Source organism: Lepisosteus platostomus, chromosome 11 (assembly GCF_059453375.1).
Source record: "Lepisosteus platostomus isolate fLepPlt1 chromosome 11, fLepPlt1.hap1, whole genome shotgun sequence".
NCBI classification, from domain to species: domain Eukaryota; kingdom Metazoa; phylum Chordata; class Actinopteri; order Semionotiformes; family Lepisosteidae; genus Lepisosteus; species Lepisosteus platostomus.
The window spans coordinates 32871203-32895117 of NC_142621.1; the positions used below are offsets into that span (position 1 = coordinate 32871203).

At 38.0% G+C, this 23915-nt stretch overlaps 1 protein-coding gene across 8 annotated transcripts in view; it reads left to right on the forward strand.

Moving 5' to 3' along the window:
• LOC148652487 (uncharacterized) overlaps window positions 1-23915 on the forward strand; it is a 93809-nt gene that overhangs the window by 24457 nt on the left and 45437 nt on the right. For 3 of the 8 annotated variants that reach the window (XR_015925353.1, XR_015925355.1, XR_015925347.1), the window contains exons 4-5: window positions 1041-1135; window positions 6589-7495. The exons of 2 other annotated variants lie outside the window; for them this stretch is intronic. The gene's annotated coding sequence lies outside the window, so the exon portion shown is untranslated. Of the gene's footprint in view, window positions 1-1040; window positions 1136-6588; window positions 7496-14411; window positions 15244-21125; window positions 21324-23915 lie in introns of those variants that run through there. 3 more of the 8 variants (XR_015925349.1, XR_015925356.1, XR_015925350.1) reach the window with 3 other exon arrangements.

The window sequence follows — 23915 nt, forward strand, 5'->3', positions numbered from 1 at the left end:
TTGACAGTTTAATCAATCATAATGCAGTTGAGAGTATGCCTCTTGTATTTTTTATCTTTTTCTAATCACCTTCCGTTGGACAACACCTTGTTAAACTTGGGTGTGTGTTTTGTTTTCCTATTTGAGATATGAGTACACTTACCAGTAAGAGGATGATTTAGAGATTGACATTTAAAAGGATGTTGGGTACAAGATGAGCACTTATTCTAATTTCTGTCTTTAATGGAGGTGGAAGGAGATGGTTAAGGACAGGAAGACAAACTCAGTTCTTACCAAAAACAACCCATAAATTAAACCTTGTACTGTATAAAGGTCAAAGAGCTGAAGATTTGAAAATAGGTCTGATACTGCAGGACCAGATCACAATGTGCCGAGATTTACAATCCCTTTGTTTTTAAAACATTTTGCACTTTTTAGCCATTTTCCCTGTACTTTGTAGTATTTTCTTGTTGGTTTATGTTTTGGCTTTTTAAGAGGTCTGTTGAACAGTCATAGTTAACCAGTGGTAATTGATATGATTAACTTCTCTTTATGTGGTACTTAGACATCTGATTTGGATACTCTTTTTGTCCTCAACTTTGAAGAAGAGATTCAGTATCAAAAAGATCACACACTTTAAACCAGGAGTTACTTACAATTTTTAGTTTAACCAAATTAACAATCTGGGACATACAACCAGGTACAATATTGAGTACATGTGAATTTAAGATCTTTATGTAACCTATAAAACTATAACTATAAACTATAACTATAACGACTTTGTCGTTTGTGTTTACAATAAAAGAGTATATGAAGAATGTGATTTGCTCTTAGTTATACTGTGGATAACTCATTAGAGGGAGGAACTGTCAGATTTGGTTTGGGTTTGTTTCCGTCCTTTTGGGCGCAACACGGAGACCTGGCTGCCCAGAGAGTACTGGCTGTGCTCCCAATGCCAGCAGGAAGATGCCCTTCCTGCTGCATTGAGAAATACTCTGGGATAAGACGAATACTCGTCCCTAAAATAACAAATCTAATCCCAGAATTCCTATACCTGCCAGAGTCCGAACAGCTTCCAATCCTACTGGGGGAGGGGGGATGAAACTCAGCAACGCTGCAGTCCAGAATGTGATCTCCTGTCATAGCCTGAGGAGCTGTGAGTAAGCCTGTCTCACAACGTTTTATGTGATATAGACGTTCAATGTTTTTTTTTCTACTGTAAACGTTAATTGTATTGGCTTTGGCAACACTCTATCTCATTGGCCTTTCCAATAAAGCTCTTTGAATTTGTTTAATCGCTTCTTACTTTCTTTATTATCCTAGCTTTCTTGGTGAATATCAATTGAAGGTGCCTGGAAGGAATTATTTTATTTTGGTTTATATAATCTGGTGCTTTGAATCCCTGTTCTAAATTACAAATGTTTCAAAACAATTTGACATTACATACACATTGGCTAATAAAGTATGTTTTTTCCAGATAGATGCACCTATAGGACACTACTTTTCAAAGGCATCTTTCCAACCTTTTTGGAATTAAAATTGCATTCTCCACCAGCATATGCTTTTTGTGAGTGGGAGATGTCATAGGCAGTTCTACCTATGTAGGCTCTATAAAAGCAAAAATCCTGCTGGTGGCGCCCCTGATCAATTACTTATGCGAGTTGTATGTAATTCATTTCACCCTTTTGCTATGACCATTTTACACACTAGTGTACTCATTCTGAAAGCCAGGATCTGTCTCTTTATCTCTTATGTACCGGTGAAGGGTTTTCTTGTGATAGAACATTACAGATTTTTAGCATATGGATCAAAATTGACTTCAGAGCCTTTTTGAAACCAATTGGAGCAGTTCTTTTCATTTGCTCTCAATTATTGCTGTGGCCTTTCACTTTGCACCTCATTAAAGCTTTTAGCTGTTGCATGTCCACTTGGACATGTTTTGCTGCCTCTCAGTTCAAATCAAGTGCCTGAGTTCTTTTGAAATCAGTATATGCAGATATTCTTTCCAACACTGTTCTGTTGCTCGGGGTGGATGGATCAGAGTTCAGACTTCTTAATACTTCTTTACTACTTCTCCTTTGAATTGGGAATGTCTCGTTATTTATTGCTTGTAATGCCAGAAATTGCTTTAGTATCACATTAAAGGGCTTTTGCCTGTTTTTCCCAAAATTGTGCATTACCCAGAAAGTAGACTGAATGTGCTTCTATAATTACATTTATCTTGTCTTCCTATGGTTTTATGTTGTACGTGTCACCATTAATGTGTCAGTCACGCCATTTCCTAATCAACCATGAAGGCCTGTTGCTCACTTTTGGATGGATGCGATGCTCACAGGTGTAGCGGTTCAAAAGTGAAACGAGTGGGTTTCAGCAGTTAACGCTTTTCTAAAACGCTTATTCAAAAGCAATTAAGTGTGGTTTAAGGGAAAGTTTGAAAATGTGATGTGTGTTATGTGTGGCCCTGTGAATACGAAGACATTTTCTTTCATTATTATTCTCATCCAGTCCATTTTTAATGCACATTTTATGGTCAGGTTTCAAATCTCAATTCATGGAGTATGGAAAATGTTTAAGCTGTATTGTGAGGGGACCTGTGTGCCTTGGTCTTTATCCACATTCTGGACCAGTTGCATAGGAACGAAACACTGTAGTGGTGGTGCCACGCACACAGAAACTGATTAGATGCAGGAAATAGTTTTTTAGTGACATTTCTGTAAAATATATAAATGCTGTCCTAGAAATAAGATTATCCCCCGGAGCATCATAATTGTGCAACATCTTTTTAAAACCCAAGTTATTGTATATATACTGTAGTATATCTCTCTCTCTCTCATCCTGGTGTTAATCCTGCATCAGCAGGGTCCGCTTGTCGGCACGCCCGTCTCCATTTGGTGGTTTGAACCAAATCTTTGAGCTGACGTTGCCATTAAATGCGACCAAGAATACTCCAACCAGCGCGTTGCTCCGCCTGCCGTCGGAGTGGATACTGTAGTATATATACAATATATATACTGTAGTATATATACTGAGTAGATGGAACTGCAAGGCACTAATGAAAATGAAAAAGTGCAGCTCCCCCCTTTCCATGAACCCTATTTTTTTTTCCTTTAAGTTTTTCTTTCTAAACCCTTTTTAATATTGCATTTCCCCATTTTAAAAGAGCTCTAAACCCTCAATCTTGGACGTGTCAACAAGGAGCTCCAAGTGTCCGCTCTTTAAATCAGCAGGTCCTAAAACTGCTATAGAATGCTCAGTCCTGTAAAAGAGCTGGGTTATCGTTTGTTTCACCAGTTACTCAAATGACTCTGCGTTATGGTTACAGCTATTCTCTTAAAAGAAGAGAAGGGCTTTTATCAGAAATGACCTTTTAATTCTTTAAATCTTGCATAAAACAAAAAAACATGTATTTTTACAATGTGTATATATATATAGTAAAAAAAGTACATTTAATGGTATTCTAGGGCAGTTTACAGCAGACAGATGGGAAAAAAATGCTTTGCCACATTTTGAATGTTTTGCTTATCTAGTGCTACGTAATCAAATATTTTAAATTTGCTTTTAGGATGTTACAGTTATCTTTCTTATTATAGTTTGTATATGTGTCAATATGTAAGCTTTTGACTGATACTGTCCTGATTACTGATTTTGTCCTTTTTCTGGCTCTGAGGCACATCCAGCTAAACATGGAAGTGTTTATCATTTCGCATCGAGTTTCAAAATCATTGGGGGTACTTATCTTAAAATGTATTCACATAAACAAAATATTTATCTGACCTTTCGCAACTTAAAAGAAAAAATCCAAATTATTTCTTTATATAAATGAAAGCTACCTTAAGAATATTAAGGAAAACTTGTTCCTTTGCATTGTACTCCTACTAATAAAGTTATTTACTGAGCCATCAAAGTCCAGTGTTACAGAATCTCTATACGGTACATATGAGGCACCAAAGTTTTCATTTTTCCACACATTGTACACATTTTTGTGGTTTCATTATTTTGCTGTTAAAGCTTCATGGTAATGGTCAGATTGTGTTTCCAAAACCTTTCAGTTGCTCACATCTGTCAAATATATTCTCAGATTCCGCCTTTGAACCCCTACTTTTTACATATTAATGTTTGCAGAAAGTCGTTGTTTTCTCACCTCTTAAAGATGAGCCAAGTAATGTCCAGTTTTGCTAAATGGTTGGTTAATTGTAGGGCTTGTTTTCCAAATGGCAAATTTATAATTTTCTGAAATGTATCCAGCTGCTGTGAAGTTCGCTCTTTAGCAGCAGCTTTCTGCCCAGATGTCAGTTAGTCATGATTCACTGATAAACCGTTAGACAATAAATCAACTAAAATCATAATAAACAGTCAGATAAGTTGACTCTGAAGTTCCAGAATACGATGTGATAGTTATTTAACATCGTGAATGCTTATTCCTGTGGTAATTTCCTGGACAAAGTGAAAATGCATTCACCATTCATCCACCATTGCTTTAACAGTACTATACTAAAAAATACCGGGGTTCTTGAGCTCAGTTTGTCATCTCCGCCTCCACTCCATCATTAGGCTGTTTACTCATTAAGGCAGGTTAAAATTAAAATTGTTAAATCTTTCACCCACTAAACAATTCTTACGTTTTATTTGAACTGCGTTACGCTATAGGATGAATCTGTTCTTCTTAAACTGCATGTAATATTTGTAGGTTTTTTATATTTTATTAACATAATATCACACAGTAAATGATCATGAAGAAAAAAGTTTACTAAACTGGATTTTTTACCATTACCAAAGAATAAAAAGATACAGATATGTGCATTGGATATGGATCTACTACTGTATGTCTTTGAAAATCAAAATAAAGGATGGAATCTTTTCCAACATTTTTGGACAGGAAGCATTCCTAAATAAAACAAGAATAAAGCTATAGTTATATGATGCTGACCACATTCGATACCTTAATAAAGTATCATTTGTTAAATTATCTTCAAATGGGGCAATAACAAATCCGTGTAAGTGGTCTTTAAGTGGTTGAGCTAGTGAAGATGCTTGTGCTGTTCTATTCATAAAAAAATACACAATTGTTCTGGATCTATGCTGATATTTTAATCACCATAAAAACTATTAACTGAACTGTGAGAATGTACATTGTGACCTACCCTGTACATTTAGCATGATTCAGCTTTTGATTTAACAGTAGAGATCTTTCCTAGAGATACAGCTGTACTGGAATAAATTATCCTGTATTAGCTACTGCTTTACACTTCTAAACTTCTCTAAGTCATGCTCCATAAGTTTTTCATCCATCCGTTTTCTAATTGCTTTTTCGAGTTCAGGGTCCAAGTCAGCTGGAGCCTATCCTGGCAAAGAATGGGTGCTGGGCAGGGTACAACCTGGATGGGACACCAATCCATCATGGGGCACATACACACAGACACACCTGCACCGGGGCCAGCTTTCCCAGTTAACCTACCAGCATGTTTTTAGACTGTGGGAGGAAACTGGATCACCCTGAGCAAGCCTTTGTGAACATGAATTGAACACACAAACTCCACATAGATAACACCCCAGGTCCAGGATTAAAACCAGGGCATCAGTGGGGTGAGGCAGCAATGCTATCTAGGCCAGCAAGGTAACACAATGATTAAGTTTTGTCTGCCTTAAATTAATGTTATTTTTGTACAGGGAGCAGAAAGTTATTTTTAGCAGACTTCATGATTTCTGTAATTCTTTTGCATTCTGTCCTTTGTGTTTTGTAGTACAGTCATTATCCTTTACTCCAAAACACTAAGTACAGAACGCAAAAGAATCATGCTGGGAAATGATTTATGTGTTGAACTCTTTGAATGGAACGGGGTATAAATTCTGTCTTGCCTATGTTTAATGTCTGAAAGTTTCGCAGTATTTGCTGGAATGCTTCACTGATTAAGGAAATAATAGCAATCTATGCGGTTCTGCTTCAGAGCACAGGATGAGCCCTGCAACTTGGGGTACTGCTGGTTCAAGGCCATTAAGCGGTTCCGAAGTGTGGCCCATATTTGGCTGAACATTTCAGGACTGGATGGGATAAGTGGTAATTACTGTAGCTGCTTGGGGTTGGCCAGTACCTGGCTGTGAAAATCCCAGGAGCACAGCACTGCAGGTGATAGGAGCATATCCGCTGTCTCCAGGGCCATGTTTGTGGGTTTGCAGCAGTAAAACAGGTTGCATAATTCTTTTCTGTTTCATCCTGGGAAATGATTAATGTGGAAGTGCAATAAGTATTCTGATTCAAATCTACAGTTTAATAATAGAATCCAGTAACTTACAATTAGACTTAAATGAGAAATAAAATAACCAGAAAAACAGAACAGAGATATGAGTCAGTCTGGCCCACATAGAGAAGAGGTCTAAAATCCTTTTGTTTCTGTTATTGCTTTCCCCGTTTTAGCCCCACTGACCAAATCCAGTGACATTCCCACTTCCCCCACATTTCTCCTTTGGACTATAAACATATGAGTAGTGCAGCAGTAAGGAGTAAGTTTTATTTATGTAAAACTAATCATATTTTTTCAGTATAGTGGTAATTTTACGTTAAATGAGTTGCTTTTTCGTACATTTTGAATTTTCACTCATTTTTCCATTTAGAAATCCTAAATCAGAAGCTGACTTATTCAAGAGAAGAGTTGCAGCAACCTGGAACCTGTCCCAGAATTGTAAAGCAGCCCCACACCATTATACTCCCTCCACCATGCTTCACAGCTGGGATGAGGTTTTGGTGTTGGTATGCAGTGTTTTGTTTTCTCCAAACAACGCTGTATACATTTGCCAAAAAGTTCAACTTTTGTCTCATCTGTCCACAGAACATTGTTCCAGTAGTGCTGTGGAACATCCAGGTGGTCTTTTGCAAACTTGAGATGGACAGCAATGTTTTTTTTTTGGAGTGCAGTGGTTTCCTCTGTGGTAACCTTCCATGAGCAACACTCTTGTTCAGTGTTTTTCTTATGGTAGACTCATGACCACAGATGTTATCAAGTGCAAGAGATGCCTGCAGATTCTTAGCTTTCACCCTAGGGTTCTTTGTCACCTGTTTGAGGATTGTACGGTGTGCCCTTGCACTGAACTTTGTAGGATGCCCACTACTAGGGATAGTGACAACGGTGCTGAATTTCTTCCATTTGCAAACTATCTGCCTGACTGTGGACTGATGGAGGCCCAAGTCTTTAGAAATCCTTTTGTAACCCTTTCCAGTCTTATGAGCTTCAACAGCTGTTTTTCTGAGGTCCTCTGAAATCTCTTTTGATCAGGCAATATTGCACTTCAACAGACTTCCGTTTTGAAGAGCGGGTAACCATAATTGTCTGATTTTTTTTATACAGCAGGGCGGGTCAAACCCAGACCTGAATTGATTGGAACACGTGACTCATTAATTGGAATACCTGACGCCAATTACCCTCTTTTCAAGATGTCATTACCCTAGAGGGTCACATACTTTTTCCATCAATGACCTTGATTGTTTAAACCATTTGTTCGATAAAGATATGACAGTGTAAAATGTTGTGTCTGTTGTTTGTTAAATAAGACTGTCTTTATCTATAATTATGACTTGATGAAGATCAGATTACATTTTAGGAGCCATTCATGCAGAAATCCAGGTAATTCCAGTTTCTCACAACTGTACATGCATGCATACACAGAGAAAATCCCACTAACCTAGCCGGCATGTGCTTGAAATCTAGGAGGAAACTGGAACATGTTAAGGGTCTAACTTGTTCATTAAAAATATATCCTAATGCCCATCTGCCAAAGCAGTATATTGTTCATATTTGAAAGTTCTTGAATCAAGCTGCACTGTCACGGCAATGTACAGACAATCCGTTTCAGCATGAACCTATTTAGCATTGGAAAATATGACTCTTTGAAGTTATTAGCAACAAAAGTGTTTTTAATCTTTATTTGTGGGAAAGCCTGCCTTGATTGACCTGTGTACACTGTTGTTACCATTAAAACTGTAAAAGTCCAAAAAAGTAAGATATTTAAAAACAGTCACATTGTTTAAGAACACAGTAAAAAAAAACACTTTTGTGGAACATGTAATAGAAAATCACTTAATAATTGTTAATGACACTGTTTTTTGGATTTATTTTTAAAGAAATGCATCATGGGGAATATTTTGTTATGGTGAAGAGTCCTGCTGAGTCTTTTGTAGTGTTTCACATGATGTGTGACAGCATAGGCAGATCTGAAGCAAAGGCACTAGAACAGATTCTCCTCAGACCACCCCCCCCCCCCCCCATTTGGAAACTAATTAAAATTCCAGTTCTGGTTTTGCCATGATAATGCCATGACTGTGGAGCAGTGAAGGTTTTGGTGACACTGATTCACTTTCCTTCTTTGAAAAAGTTTTGTACACTGAGTTTCAGTTTATCTATTTAAAAATAAAATGTACCTTAGAGCAAAAGAAGTGAGGGGCTCCGTCAGGATGGAATTCACAAGTACCAAGATGAATAAAATCATCCTGGGGAATTTAACATTAAATTTAGTTTTTAACACCCAGTCTCTACAACCCTGAGGTTAAATACAATCACCAAACAGTTACATTGAAGATAAAAATGAAATCATGAATAAAAAAAATGTTTTTATGTGTATGTTGTTGCATAATGACTTCATAATACCTTCATAACTGCTATACAACATTATAAATTAAACATTCAAAATGCTTTTTAGGGCCATGTGGAAACGACAACATGCATAAGAAGTCATGACCTTCGTTACCAAAATGTCTGTAGAGTGAAAGTCACTATATAAATATTTTCAAAGAAGTAGCCCTTTCGGTTCATCTCCCTAATAACTCTGGACTATAAGGATCTCAATTGTGCCATTTCTACAGTATTCTTGGGGAATATATGTACATCAACAGGATGTCTGGCAGGTTTGTTCTAGACAGAACGTTCTACAAAGAAGTGCATCTTATTTTGCATTCTCAGTGCATTTCCTGTTAATTTTCTTGTGTTCTTGATTGAGTCTTGGTTCTGACATGATGTTATCAAGATCAATTTTTTAAATTTTAAAAGTTTTAAGTTCGGCATGATCTCCTTTGTTCAGGGATTGAAATAATCAGTTTCTTTAACATAAATACAACACCCCTTTAAGCCAGGAACTAATCATGTTGCCCTTCTTTCAGCTAGTGCTAGTGTGACAAAATCATTTACCTTTAATCTGGTGCCCAGAATCGTACAAAAAGTTTCTAGAAAAGGTTTGCATTATACAACATAAATGTCACTTCTCTTTGGCTCTGCACTTCGGATAGATGTATAACATTTTTGGCCTTTTGTCAAATTCATATAAGCATTGAGGTTTTTATTGCAAGTCACTTCTTCAAAGTTAAACTTGCATATATTGTTGTGCTTAAGATGTAGTTATTGCTACTTACAACGCAGTAAATTACATCAGGTGTTCATTTAATCTAATAAGACATTGTCTTTGTTTTTAAAATATGGAGAAGAAGAAAGAAACCAAAAGCACTCAGGCCAGAATTGCTTCTTAGCTGAGTGAAGAGGCAGAGGGGATGGCAGTCATGAATTTTTGAGAAAATAAAATTGCAATGGAAAACTTAAGTCATAAAGTTTTAGGAATACAAGATCACGGTGTTCAACCTGTTGCAGCCAAAATATTCAAACTCCTTGAATATAACATGACTGAGTCAGCTGGACGCTATACTCTTTGCTTTGAGGGTTTAAGAAATGTCTTTGAGGGCTGTAAGAAATGTCTGGTGCCCCACAAAATATCTCTATGAAAAAACATTTTCAGTTTAAGTTTTGTATATTCAAGTAAAACTGAAGAAAATTTGAAGAACTGTAAGAGAGAACTAGTTAAGGTGCCCCTACTATCATATTTCCTATTTGTCCTTTTGACTGCTTTGTTGCAAACTCTGAAGATGAAGTAGTGTATGATAGGAAAGAGAGTAGTTTTTCTTTGCTGGGTGAAGCTGTGGTGCAGCCATTCTGCCCCTAGATGGCGATCTGTATCTCGGGTTTCAGTTTCCATGTGCTATACTGGGGCTCAAACAGTGGCAAATAATGACAGCATGTCTAAAAAATCTAAAGGACATTAAACCCCCAAAAATGTTTAGAATGTTCTAAATTTAAACAAATTCTAAATACAGATATGAACAAAAATAAATTTTTACTGCATACCAGGAATCAATGATTTAGTTTGTGTGGGGACAGCACGGAGGCTGAAGTAAAATTTCCAAACACATCTTTCCATTTCAGAAAGGTTTAAAAACTATGCCTGCTGTCATAATACCGCAGTGGTGGTGACTGACCACGTATGCAGGGCCCGACACTCAGGTACAATCCCTTGTGCTGCTAGGTCTGCCCAACCCCAAAATCTCACTTCTCACTTTTTCAGTTCTAGAGAGATCACGTCCCAGTATGCTCTAGCACTAAGGCCCAGGGATCAGCACTGGTGAGGGAAATAAAGCTTCAGGTTCATAGATCTCCTCAATACCCAACAAAAAGAAACCTCTGCAGGAAGTGAACTTTTTATGAACTTCTTCTTAACCTGATATGAAAACAACTGAGCAAAAAAGGGTGAAATTGGTTGATCTAAACATTTTTGATGACCTGTAATATCCCTTATTATTCTTAATTCCTCAAAGGTTCCTGGCTTACCTCAGATAACCACACAAAAAAATCTTCTCATTTTATTTTTAGTATTTTCTTATATCTTATACCTTTACTATTTTGCTCTACTCAGTCATTTGCAGTGAACCCAGTGTGTGTGTAGATGCGTTTGGCAAGCCTTATTAAATCATGATGTGCAGTTAGACTGCAGGGTCTGGAGCTCAGTTCCAGCCTTGCCATTCTGTGTGTGTGGAGTTTGCATGTTCCCTGTGTTTGTGTGCTCTTCCTCTGGGGGCTTCGTTTTGAAATGATTTGATTCAAATGGAAATGGAGACATTAGAATTCAATTTGATCTTCCAGGTTACACAAGTGTTCTTCGTATGTGTGCACAAGAGGAGGGATACAGATGTCAGGACAAAGGGGTTGACAGGCAGGGTAGGAGAATGGGATGCAGCTCAATGATATGTTGTACAAAATAAAACCAATTCAAGCCCTGACTTTCAAGCAGCCATGACAAACATCATTCAAGGAAAGCAGACCATCCACAGACATTTGTTAGATAGTCATTCCACTCACTGCATCAAACTCACACTGCCAACGCTGTGACAGTAATAAAGGCAGCATCTCTCTCCTGCTCTGGACAGGGATTCTTAATGAACCTTTCCCATCTTGCTTTCCATGGTCTTGATTCTCAGGTACACTTTTTCCCCATGCCTTCACCTTGTTGACTGTCCTTCCTGAGTGTGTGGCCAGTAAGAGGCTATGTCATGAGCCCAATGCAGACACGACGATCGAGTTGAAATGGGAAAGAGAGGCTTCTGTAAGGCCGTGACTTTCACAGTCTGGCAGGTTTGCAGTGTCCTTCTGTTTATAGCAATTCCACTATTTATATTTCAACTCCCCACTGATGATGCACAAGGTGTTTCCCCATCACTGGCCAGTTTAGGGCCTGACATCACTTCACTATCAAATTGGTCATCTTCCCAAAGGAGGTAGCAGTCTTTTTATAGTTGCTCAAACTGAGCAGTTGCGTCACTGCAAGTGTCCAGCCACAACTATTCTGTCTGATTGTTAATCATAGTTTCCGATTATCTTTATGGTTTGGCTTCCTGTGACTTAGTGGCATTTGGCACTGAAACGCTACATTAGAGCATTCTGCTGCCTAAATAAAGATGTCTTTGAAGGCTGTGGGCCAGTGTTGCAGAGGTCTGATTGTGTGACGCACGGGTCGCCCCCAAAACAGTGCCATGATGTGTCTACAGTGACGATCATAATCTTAATTCCAGAAAAAACAGCAATAAGATGCAATCCAACTAGGTTAACTTATACAAATTTGTATAATAGTGGGAAAAATGGGCACAGTATTCACTTTAAAGGTAAAAGCACATCCTTACTTGATTAAAAGTGATTAAATGTCCAGCGATTCAACTGGACGTCTGATGTAAGCTGTTAGGCATTTTGTCTTGTTTTAAAGTTTGGCTTTTGACAACTCTTCCGATTGCAACAACAGGAGGAAAATAAACTGACTTTCTGGTGCTGTTGGAGGGCAATTGCAGTGTTAGTACAGACTGTCGGGTCAATAGACGCATGTTTGTGTCTCTGTCTCTCATCTGACTGCTTCAAACCAGCGACGGGTATGTGGGATCAGTTAAAAGTGAGCATTGTGCAGAAGTTAGAAATCCTAAATAATCTGTGCACAAAAGAATGTTTTAGAGAGCTAAACCTGTAGTTTTCATTAAACATCTTATTTAACATCTCATTAATCTCATGCATACAGCGCAACTAGTTTTATTTTAATAGACATGTGACTGTTGTTATTGTAAGTATAATTTGTTTTTACTTATGTGGCAAATGTGTATGTGTGCATTGCCATTTCGGCCTTGTAAGGAGAGTTGGCGATAGAAGAGAGGTCGATAGATTAACTTCTTGTACACCACAATCTGTGTGCTGTTTATTGATTCATCCACGGTGCGACAGGGAGCGCTACAGGTCATTCTTGCCTTCTGCCATAAGACTGTACAGCGCATCCACCTTGCGTCTTGGCAGAGGCAAAATCGACAGTGACCTGTTTCTGGACTAAACGCATCTACACATCTACTGCTTCATCTGTTCTCTTTCTTTTTCTTTTTCCTGTTTACAACCATTTTTTGTGCAATATATGCCAGGGACCTGTGCAATACATTTATATTTATATCTATATTTACATCTATATTTATATTCATATGTGTGATACGATTTTTCTGTGTACTGTTCTGTTCTAGTTTGTTCTTGTGTGTCCGGACTGTGAGTAACTCTTGTATTGTATGTATTGTACTATTATTATATAATTCGTTACACTGTGGCTGTGTTGTGTGTGTTAAGCTGCTGTTGCACTGCAATTTCCCTCACCGGATCAATAAAGTATCTATCTATTGTGATGATGGACAAGTGCTTCATTTTGTTTTACTGATTAAAAAACCCTGCAGACGTCATTTAGAAATGAAGATTTTATTGGTCCTTCTTGACACTCCAAGCTGCATGCCTGCTGTGCCTTAGAGCCATTGCAGAGTGGGAGACCAGCAGGTGCCCTTTGTGACCCTCACATAGTGGAACACTCCTTTTTTCCATGGAGTTGTATGTACAGAGTATATTATGAGCTTCAGACAATTCCACTGATTTTTAACCAGAAAAGACACAAAGATATTGTATATTGTATATTGTATACAAATATTGAGGCTCTGTTGCCCAACAGATGGCCACCTCGCCGAAAAACGCAATAAACATCAAGAGACAAGGGGAGTTCATTTTGTCAGTCTTGCTCGAAACAAGCAGTCTCATCCAGATATTTAACTTGTACTTTTCTGCATACTTGCACTTACTCTTTTTTTTTAAAGAAATATGGGAATTATTACTCACTAGTAATAATAGTAACTCACTCCAGGTGTTTCTGAGATTTCTCATCAGGCAACTGTGGAAATGGAAATTTAAAAACTGGTCTGCAAGATTGAGTGATTCATTCATGAAGCAATCAATGCAGCTCTGGGAAATTAGCTAGTGGTCTGTCCATGTATTGTTTTCCTAGCAGGCAGCTGCTGGACATTCACAAATTATATAGTCATTGCAAATTATAAAGAAATAAATTTCCTTATTGTTAACATCCTTGCTCATATGCAGCAAATTGGATATAGAAATAGTCAGATTTATTCTAGCCACAGAGGTTGACGGTTTAATTATTTGAAAGTATTAAATAGATAGTGCTGCAAGCATTAATATTAAACAGTCACATGCATAAGTGTGATTGATTAAATATGATTTCCATATTACTTCTGTTTTCCATTTTCTCACTGCAGAGATTCTGCTTTAACGGAGACTGCAGGGAAGTGATTCTACCGGATAGTTGTACTATGTACTCCAAGAATCAGAATGTCTTTTGCTTATTTTTGGAACTGCATAGTGGTAGGTGGTAGTGTAACTGTTATTCTGTAACCAAGCAATGACCTTATACAAGCCAAACCAGTAGTGTTGCACCAAATACCTCTTAAATTTGGAACATGTCATGGATTTAAAGGAAGATGGTGGGTTGGACTAAATTAGCACTTGAGATCCTGTCTTGTTGTCCAACTTTTTCTCAAAAGTCAAGCTGTGTCTTCTTTTGTGCTTTGTGTTTCCGTGTTCAGGTTGAAACTTGTCAACCACAGTGTTGCTGTGATGGTTAGTGTTTTTGATCATCCTCGTGTCTGGGCACTAGGGAGGCGGGGGAAGCGCTTGTGTTGAATCAAACCTGCTGGCAAGCTTTTTTTTCTGCTGTCTCTTCTTTTTTTATCTTTCACTCGCTTTCCCCTCTCTTTCTCTCTGTCATTACAGGAAATGGGACAGACAGGTCCCAAACACCCACAATATCCCCTGACGCACAACACCAATTGTCAGGAGAAACTGGGCATTGCTAGGAATGGACAGCTCAAACCACGTGCCTCTAGCAGATAATCCGACCAAAGATGCACCCCCTTGACTTGACTTGAGCAACAGGAAACTGCTGTTTCATCATCAGTTACAAGTCACGATGTATCTTCCCTAAAGATGACACTGCCTGAGACCTCAATTCATCTCACAAGAGAGTGCAAGACTTCTGCTTTTTGCTCACTTCCAGCACTGATTCCGTATTTAGCTGTTGCTAGTGCACATCATGTTAACCTTTTCTGTGCGCCGCCACATGTAGAACAGTGCAGTCATGTCTGTATTTCTGGCAAAAATGTTTTAGGTTCTCACTAGCATCCCCGCATCTGCCATTGGCATCTTGTCTATCTACCACTGGCTGGAAAGAAAAGGCTTTGGAAGTGACATTGTCATAAGTAGAGTTTGCTTTTAACAAGCAGCATTTAGTGTACATTGCAAGTAAAGCTAGTTGAGTTATAAATATGCAAGTGTTTGCCTGTGTACCTTACCTTACTGTATATACACTCTCCTACTTCAGTTTGCAACTTGGTCTTCCAAGCACAGTTAAGCCCAGGATTTTAATTATGGTGCACCTCTTCTTGTTAAAATCCTGATTTCATATGACCACATCTGCAGGCTAGTAAATGTAAGAATGTCATGTAATGCTGTCCTTTCACAGAAAGTTTAATAACAGAACATCCGAGAACCTTGTACTGTATATATACAGTGTATAATCAGATCCCAATAAACATCTGAACCTGTTGCTTTTTTGCTGCTGCTGTTATGTTGGGACTGCTTTTTTCCTCTGTGGGGAAAGAAAGATATATCTGAGAAGAAGAGGGAGTTTAGTTGGCGATTTCTCCATGTTCAAGTTTGTGTGTTATTTTAGTGATTCCTTTTCCTTGGCATGAGCCGTAGAGCAGAGCTTTCAATAATCTCTTCAGCAGTTTCTCCTGGAGCAAAGAGCCCTTTCTGGAAAAGTGTCAACACCCGTGTTTGCTCTCTTCTGGGACTCCTCCCACACCTTCAGGGCAATCCCTCCTGAACTCCCCCCCCACACACACACACACTTCTGTTTTCAGTGCACACCCTGTCTCTCTTTATCTCTTCTAGAAATGCAGTCTGGACTCTGATGACATGTGGACAAGTCTGTCAGTTCCCAGACTTACAAAGGAACATTGAGCGATCCCAGGTGGTGACAGAAATTAGAAATCCTAACTCGCTTACGGACAAACGAATGTTACAGAGAGAGAAATCTGTAGTCCTCATGAAACACATGCGTAGTGTACAGCAGGCTTCATTTAATGTTTTATTACTTTGAGTTAGTGACAAAACTAATAAAATGATTAGCACTTTTGCTTAAAATAAACAGTTGTGCCACCAATGTTTTTTACCACTGAAAGTCATGTTTCTCATTCTGAATAGACATGGATGGTATTAACGCATGAATGTGTACACTACTGTCCCCTCCTCCACTCTCTGTATTTATGCCTGCATTTATTGCATTATTGCAGAAATAAACTCAAGGTCTTCCTTCTTTTTATAGAATCTCTGTGTAGTAGAGCACCTACACTATTCTCAACTGAAACTTGTGTCCTTGAAGGCGTTGTTGCAACGTAAATTAATAGCACCTTCTGTCTGTCTGGGATCAAAGTGCTAGGAACTGCTGTAGGTTTTGTGGGGGCTGACAACCCGAAAAACAAATGCATGCTCTCTTTATTGGACTGATTCCATGGCACTCAGTTTCTTTGTATCATGATGGCTGAAGTTGTGTGAAATATTCTTTTGTTACAAACAATATACAGTATCTTGGCTATAGTTATCTGGCTATAGTAGTGATCCTGCCATTTAGCGGTTAAATCATTAAGGAGCTGGTTCCAGTAAATCTGGAATGGTACGAAACACTTACATATAAAAAATATTTAAAAAGATTTGCAGATGTCCATTCTTGTGGTTTTCACCCTGTAACAGCCAGGCTAGACTTTCCAGTTTGTGGAGGCTCACTGACTCCAGGCCTCAGTGTTCCCACCATTCAGAACTCCGATCAGGAAGCTGCTGTCAGACACATTAGACCAGAGGGACAGTGGTTCATCCTGATAATGCCAGCATGATAAAAACCACATCCTTAAAAGACAGCAATTGTACTTAATTCAGTGTGTGCTTGCTGCTTGTGGGATATGTTTTCCCGCAAAAGAAAGCTGACTGTCTGGTAATATTAGAATTCTTCTCTGTCGCAGTAGGAAGAGGAAGAATGAAAGTGACACTGACTCAGAGCAGTTTTACAGCAACAATTGACTGTTGCTCATAGTCTATGATTAGATATAGTAAAATATTTTGTGCCAAAATATTTCATTTGGTGTTTAGACTCATTCAGGTGGTTCTAGCTCTTGTTTTCTTCTTCATTTCTTAGTTCAGGTGTGCTACACGGGCTATCCAGGGATATGCATTTTCATGCTACTGCAGCTGAATCAGAAAAAGTCATTGGAGGGTTTGTTTTCCAGCCTCTCACAAACTTTTAAGAATATGTGGTTACCCAGTACCCACAATCATTTTTTGGTGTTCTACATATGTATTTATGCTCTGAGCCATTGTTCTATCATTCTTATAATTGCTGTTATTGAGCAGTGTGGGTTGTGGACCAGTTAGCTCACTGGTCAATGTGATGTTTATATCACTGATGTTGTCATCAAACGTTCGTTTTGAGAAGTAGCTTTCTGGAAACCACCTCCCCAACTGCTGAAAATGTGTGGGTAATAAACTAAATATGAATTAAAGCAATATATTCTGTTCCCAAAGCTGTCAAAGCCAGCTAGGCACAGAGAGAAACAAGAAGGTCTCTTCTGGAAATAAAAATACAAGTTATCTTGAAAAGAGATCAAACAAGAGTTAACTCTCATGGAAAGGTGAACAAAATGCAATGACAATGAGATTGGTCCTTTCAAAATAATGCACATGGACACAGGATCTAAATCAAAAGCTTTAGATTTATGTTATCTTAGCTACAGAAATAAATTGTCAGTTCTGTTCAAGTTTCATTTTAACTTAAAACAGGTGACCTATCCCCCAGGCATTAATAGTTATGCTCGTGCAATGATCTTAAGTAATGAGGGCATGTCTGCTTTTAAAAATCCTCCCAACTTTCTCACATCTGTGCTGTTTACTTTGTAGAAATCAACGTGTTGGAACTTTTGTAAGAAAGTAAAGAATGACAATACTAATATTAAAATAATACTACTGTAAATGTATGAAGAATTAAGTTTGGGGGAAAAAATGGCATTTTTTTTTCAACTAATAAATTATTTCTTTTATTCATTTGGAGGATGCTTTTTATCCAAAGAAACTGGTGCAAAGATGCAAAGGGTATACAGTATATAACAACAGTATAATATTGATTAATTAATATTGTGAAAAACTGAGTCAATAGTGAAAATAAGTAATTCTTCTTATTATTATTATTTTGGAGCAGTAATTGCACATGACAGAAATGATTTCACTCATTTATGTCACTTTATCTAGGCACAGAATTTAAAAAAATGGATTGATTTTCTATCACAAGTATAATTTTTGAGTCTGACCATAAGACTGACCATAAGAATGAGGGAGAAAACTTTCCTCAAATACAATTTTCACAGTCCGCAATGAATCCTCAGGTCTTCACATGGCTAATCTGAACAAAAAATCAATTCCTTTGGATTATTTTGGTGTGTGGTAAACACAGATTGTTGCTCATATGTCTGAATTGGTGTCAAGTGTGCTGCAAACAAACCTGACAAACTTGCAAACAAGTCCGTGAGTGTTGTGAAATGCCACTGGGTGTGAGGATGTCCTGATGGTCATGTGTTGTGCGCTCCTCAGCCCTGTGTTAACGAGGTTTGAGTGAGCGAGTTGCACCAATCACCTGCAAGATGACACGACTCACGAATAACAAACCAGGCGCCTTGGATTGGTGGATTCTGGGATGTTGCAGTAGTTATTTCCATCTGGTGACCATTTCTTTTTTTGTTGGACTCTATTGGAAGAATTTTTTGTTTCACTTTGTTTGCTCAGGTCCTTCATACAAATTTCATACAGTATCTCTGTGGAATCATATAGAGCAGTGGATACAATACAATATTATACAATATAATACAATATTTAAAAAACGGAACAGTTGATCAGGCCAAAGAGAGCATTACTGTATAATCTCCAAGAGCAGTATCATGTGTCTGCTAGAGCAGGCCTTACTCTTCACTGTGCGTTTGTATCGTCAGAGTCTCTCTCCTCTGTGGCCTGTTTCCCTGTATTAGCTTTCACTTTCATTTGCTCAGCCTACACCTTGCATTTTGAAAAGCAGTGCTCACTGTAAGCTCCACCTTAAAACGTGCACATGAGCCAGCCCCGCTCCATGACAGCTTCTCCAGCTGCTGCTTGGTATCTTCCTCTCTTGCTTTGGACATGCATTTATGTACTTGCAATCAAAAAGCAACATCAAAACGTAATCATGTGTTTGATGACAACATATTTTGCCTCCAAAACTCCTACTAGGTCTTTTATGTCTAGATTAGATGACTGTGAAAACTGATGGAAAAAAAACTTTGATGTTGGTTAAGATGTACACTCTGGCAAATTTGCAAGTAAAACTTTGAACGGTTTAAAAAAAAGGAATTAAGATAGTGAAAGGGAGATAGAGAAGAAAGGGAAAAATGTGTACAGACACACTCTCTCACAGTAGCAGCCTTTGTAGATATTTCACTGTTATTTTTATCTTTTATACACATACTGTACCATACAGTGAGTATGCATGCCATGTTCTTATACTCCTGGTTTACAGCACAGATTGAGGTCATGTTATATAATCCAGTTGTGGCGAGAGTGCGATGCACAGTACCCTCTAGATTTTTGCTACCCATGAAATGGGATCAAAATATATCATAAAGCAGAATGAGTTAAGGATTGGATAAACTCTCCCTTAATAAAATCTAATATTGTTATACTCAGATGATTAAATAATAGTATTGCAATTATAGTTTTGTTGAATTTAAAGGAACATTTAAGGGTGAATAAATGTGATGCTGTTGTTTTCTGTAATTGAATTAATTTGACAACTATGACTTTGCTCTGTGCAATGCTATAAGATTACTGTATAACATTATTAGAATTAAATATTATCCGATCTGTTAATCTTTCTTTTATCTGGGGTATTAATAAATATGGAGTGCACTGTATAGATGTCATGCACATGTACTTTGTTTGATTACGTTTTTCATTTTAATTTTAATTTTAGAATTGTTGCTAAATTGCAATTGCCCATTGCCATACCAAGCTGAGAAGGATGAGCTGTATACCTTTATTTATATTACATACCTGGGAGTACCTACAGCAGAGTTTTCTATCAATGGAGGGCTAGTGCTGCTACTGTATCACTCACCACACTTAAGACTCACGTGGTTTTGGGCTGGGGTACGGGCACCCAGACGTCATGCCTGTTTATACCCAGAGCTGTGACGCTGGGGTACCAGCACACATATGTCATGCCTGTTTATACACAGAGCTGTGCCGCTGGGGTACGGGCACCCAGATGTCATGCCCGTTTATATCCAGAGCTGTGACGCTGGGGTACGGGAACCCAGACGTCATGCCCGTTTATACCCAGAGGAGTGAGGATGGAGTATAGGTACTGCTAATTCACATATTGTCATTTTTTCCTATTGTGTAAGCTCAAGTTAATAAGAGTCTTTCATGTTGACAGCAAGGAAGAGAACACTGTTCAAAAGCTTCAAAAGAATTTCTTCATACTAACATTCTTTCATAGGTTAACATTCCTGCTCATTTTAACTCCATTGAGTCATCTTGCAAACTGTTATGCTGTTATGTTATGCTGTTAAAATCAATGCATGTAATATGAATTTCCTCTGTACGTTTAGAATACCTCTGGTTTCCTCCTGCAGTCCAAAGACATACTGGTAGGTTAATTGGCTTTTGGGAAAACTTAGCCCTGGTATGAGTGTGTGTGAATGTGGTTTGAATGAAGCATTCAAATGGACTGATGGATATATTTAGAATACAGCTGACTATTTGTTTATCCTTTTATGGAAACTCAAGTGTGCTGTTCTATCACAGATGATTGAAATACAGTTGTAGAGTACTAACAAGTGCAGGCAGAAGAACTGAATAAGTTATTTGATGACTAAAATCTTGAACTTTCCAGGCACAGATTAGCATGTTCATTTTTATTATCCAATTACTGTGATTTGCCTCCAGGAAATGTTTTGTCATTGTGCCGGAGTTTACAGGAAGAGGTGAGTAAATGTTGTCCTGAAACTGGAGTCCCACTGTCCACCCACTTTGCTTGAGGTGGTGGTTAAACAAGGATGGCTGTGGATCAATGGAAGTTCCTTCATCTTCTGTGGGATGATAATATGGTGTTGAGCACTAGGACAAAAGACTTTAAATTTGTTTTCAGAAATGGCCTTTTCTAAATAATGTCTGGGTGGCGTGATGCAGCTTTCAATTCTTGATAACACTTTTTAAATAGTTTTTGTACCAATATTTTTTGTACCGTTATTGTACAGTACCAATATTTTTTCCTATCTATGTATTTTTAACACTTGATCTCCAACTTCTATCAAATGCTTTTTAGCCTTCATTTTTATACCTTTCCTTCAGATTCACCACCTGACCAATGATCCCTAAACAGATCGAAGTTTTTATCCAGTAAATGTACCAGTCACTTCAATGGTGTACGGACAGTGGCCAATGGTAAAGCAATTATATTCTTGTTAGGGCAGTTTCTTTCGCCTGTGTAAACTTAGAGCTGCCAGATCACAGGAGTCTGAATACTAATGCAAGTCAGCATATTTCAGTTTTTGACTTTCTTTAAGATATCTCCTGACAACTGATTTTGTCTTTAGAAATTTTCTATTTGAGTATGTGAGTTTACAATAAAAATGCTGCTTGAAAAAAGATGTGTGTCAGTTGTAATACAGCAACATTTGAAAACTTTTAAAGGGTCTGACAGAATACTTTTGCAAGGCACTGTATATGTATTACACTACGGGGTTTCAGTTGAAAAATAGATCTCACTGTAAAGAAGCATTACTCTTCATTTTTAAATATGGATCTTTTAAGAATGAGAATCACATCCTTTGATTTGAAGAACAGAGAGAGTTTTAAATGGTGCTTGAGTAGTCTGCTGAAAAAAATCAGCTCAAAATCTAAAAGACTAGGTGCTGCCTTCATGTTGAAAAGGCAGAGTCCACATCAAATTGTGATAGATTAAGGGCTGATTTGCTGTGGATCAAAAACCATGATTAGATTGCCTGTGTCTCTTCACCGTATGCCGAGCAGTGTTAAAGGCATACAGGTAACTGGAACTGCTAGAAGCCTTGTGACTACTAAAGCAGGAATTGGATATCTTGGGAAGTTTTGTTTCTGAAAATTAAGTCTCAAAGAAGTACAGAATCCGCAGATGTTTAACTGGTTTCAAGACAAAGTGAAGTTGTATGCTCTGCCCAGTACACATTGTGAGCAGTGATACAGTGTCTAGTGAGAAACTGAGAATAATTACAGAAGTCCAATAGCATGCTGTATTCACAGCAACTGTCAGACAGTTGCAATTAGATTGCCTTCTCTATTGGAACCTACTCAGCAGCTCACAAGAGATATATTGGTTAAAATAAGACAGCAGATAATCACAACACACAGAACAATAAAGTTTACACTTAAAAATATTAATAACATTTATTATTAATTGTAGATGCTGTTGAAAGCGATATCACAGTGCCTGAATTGCGTCAGCATGGCATTGTAACACAAACCAAAAAAATGAAATGGAAATTGTTTGAAAATTGCTTATTGATTCTGGTGCTTTTGTTAATGATTAATGATCAATTCATTAATGAAGGTTTTTGCAAAGTGCCAAACAGGGTTCATCACTTTCTTTGAACTTTTTGCAAAGTATTTGGACTGCTTGCCAGTGATGTTTATGTAGCTGCTGTCACTAAGCTTGCATCCAGAGGCCCTGGCACCGAATTAACCCAAAGCTAGCAATGTCCGACCTGGGATTTGAACCCATAACCTTCACGGTTAAAGCCCAGAACTCTTAGTGACTGTTTCACCTGGGCTTACTTCTGGAGTATGGTATTGGTCAGAGGCTAAATGTAGCCTAGTCCATAGCTTCTGAATTATCATGTTAGATTATGATCAAAATGTTTTCAGAATCTTTTTATTTGATATTGTGCAATTGAAATTATACAAAAAACTGACATGTATATATCATTGAAATAAGTGATTAATCAGCTTCAGTTTATGCAATCATTTATAATGTTTTGGTAACCAAAATTACTTTTAATAAGTTTGTCCTACAAAGTACGAAAGAGAGTGTGGGCTCACCACACACCCCCAGTATTGAAGGAGACATCTTGTGGCTTTTTTCTAGTGCATTTCAGTGTCAGTGGAAATACAGAATGCTAATAAGGTAGCATATGGAACAGGACACAAAATGCTGAACAGCCTAAATATTTCAGATTTCAATTTAGTAGATATTGTAAGACAAAAAATCAACAGCTAAACATTCATATGTCATTGATTCATTCCATGAAAAATTCAATCCTGTATTCTTAGGATTGTTATGCAGTGGACAGTAGTGTCTTTGTATTGGAACTCTTTACCTACAGTATTTCTCAGCAGATAAAAACCATATCCCATTTGAGCCCCAGGAGTGAGGTGAACCCTATGTTTTTGTAGTTTTTTCAGTACCTACAGTATATAATCCCCAATGATTTATTTACCAGTCAGGTTGAGCTGACTGCCATTCTACACAGACTGCAGCCCCTACATCTCCTCCTCCTCTTCCAGTCTCCGTTATGTTCAGTCTGTTTCACCCCACCCCAGAAGTCTGTGGCACAGTTGGGATGGACAACTCTAGGCAGCAGCTGACCAGCTGCAGGAGGAGTTTGGAACAAACTACCCCAGCCATGGAGTGTAAGCTGATACCTTGACTTCTTTCAAGAAACTGCCAGATAAGATTGTGGGATCGTTTAACTACTAACTACCAAACAGACTAGATGAGCCGTATGGCTTCCTCTCATTATGGCTTCCTCATTTGTAACCTTTCTTATGTTCTTAGTACCCTGGGAGCTCAAGTTCCTGGCTACCTTGCTCTGTGAGCATTGCTGCCTTTTTGTATATCCATAAATAAATGCTTTACTGTCCGAAGGAGGGAACAATTTTAGAATGATGCACTGTACTATGAAGAAAATTCGTCAAGTGGAGTAGTGCACATGGTTTTAAAAAGTCTCTTGTAATTTGAATCACTCTGCAGTCCTGATTTCTCATCTCTTTGTAGTGGGTAAATTATTTACCCTGTCATCATTATGATGACCACAGCACTTGGCTGTGTACACAAGCACCTAGACATGAAGTGAGATGTCAGTGTGAAGTGGGCCTCCAGAGAGC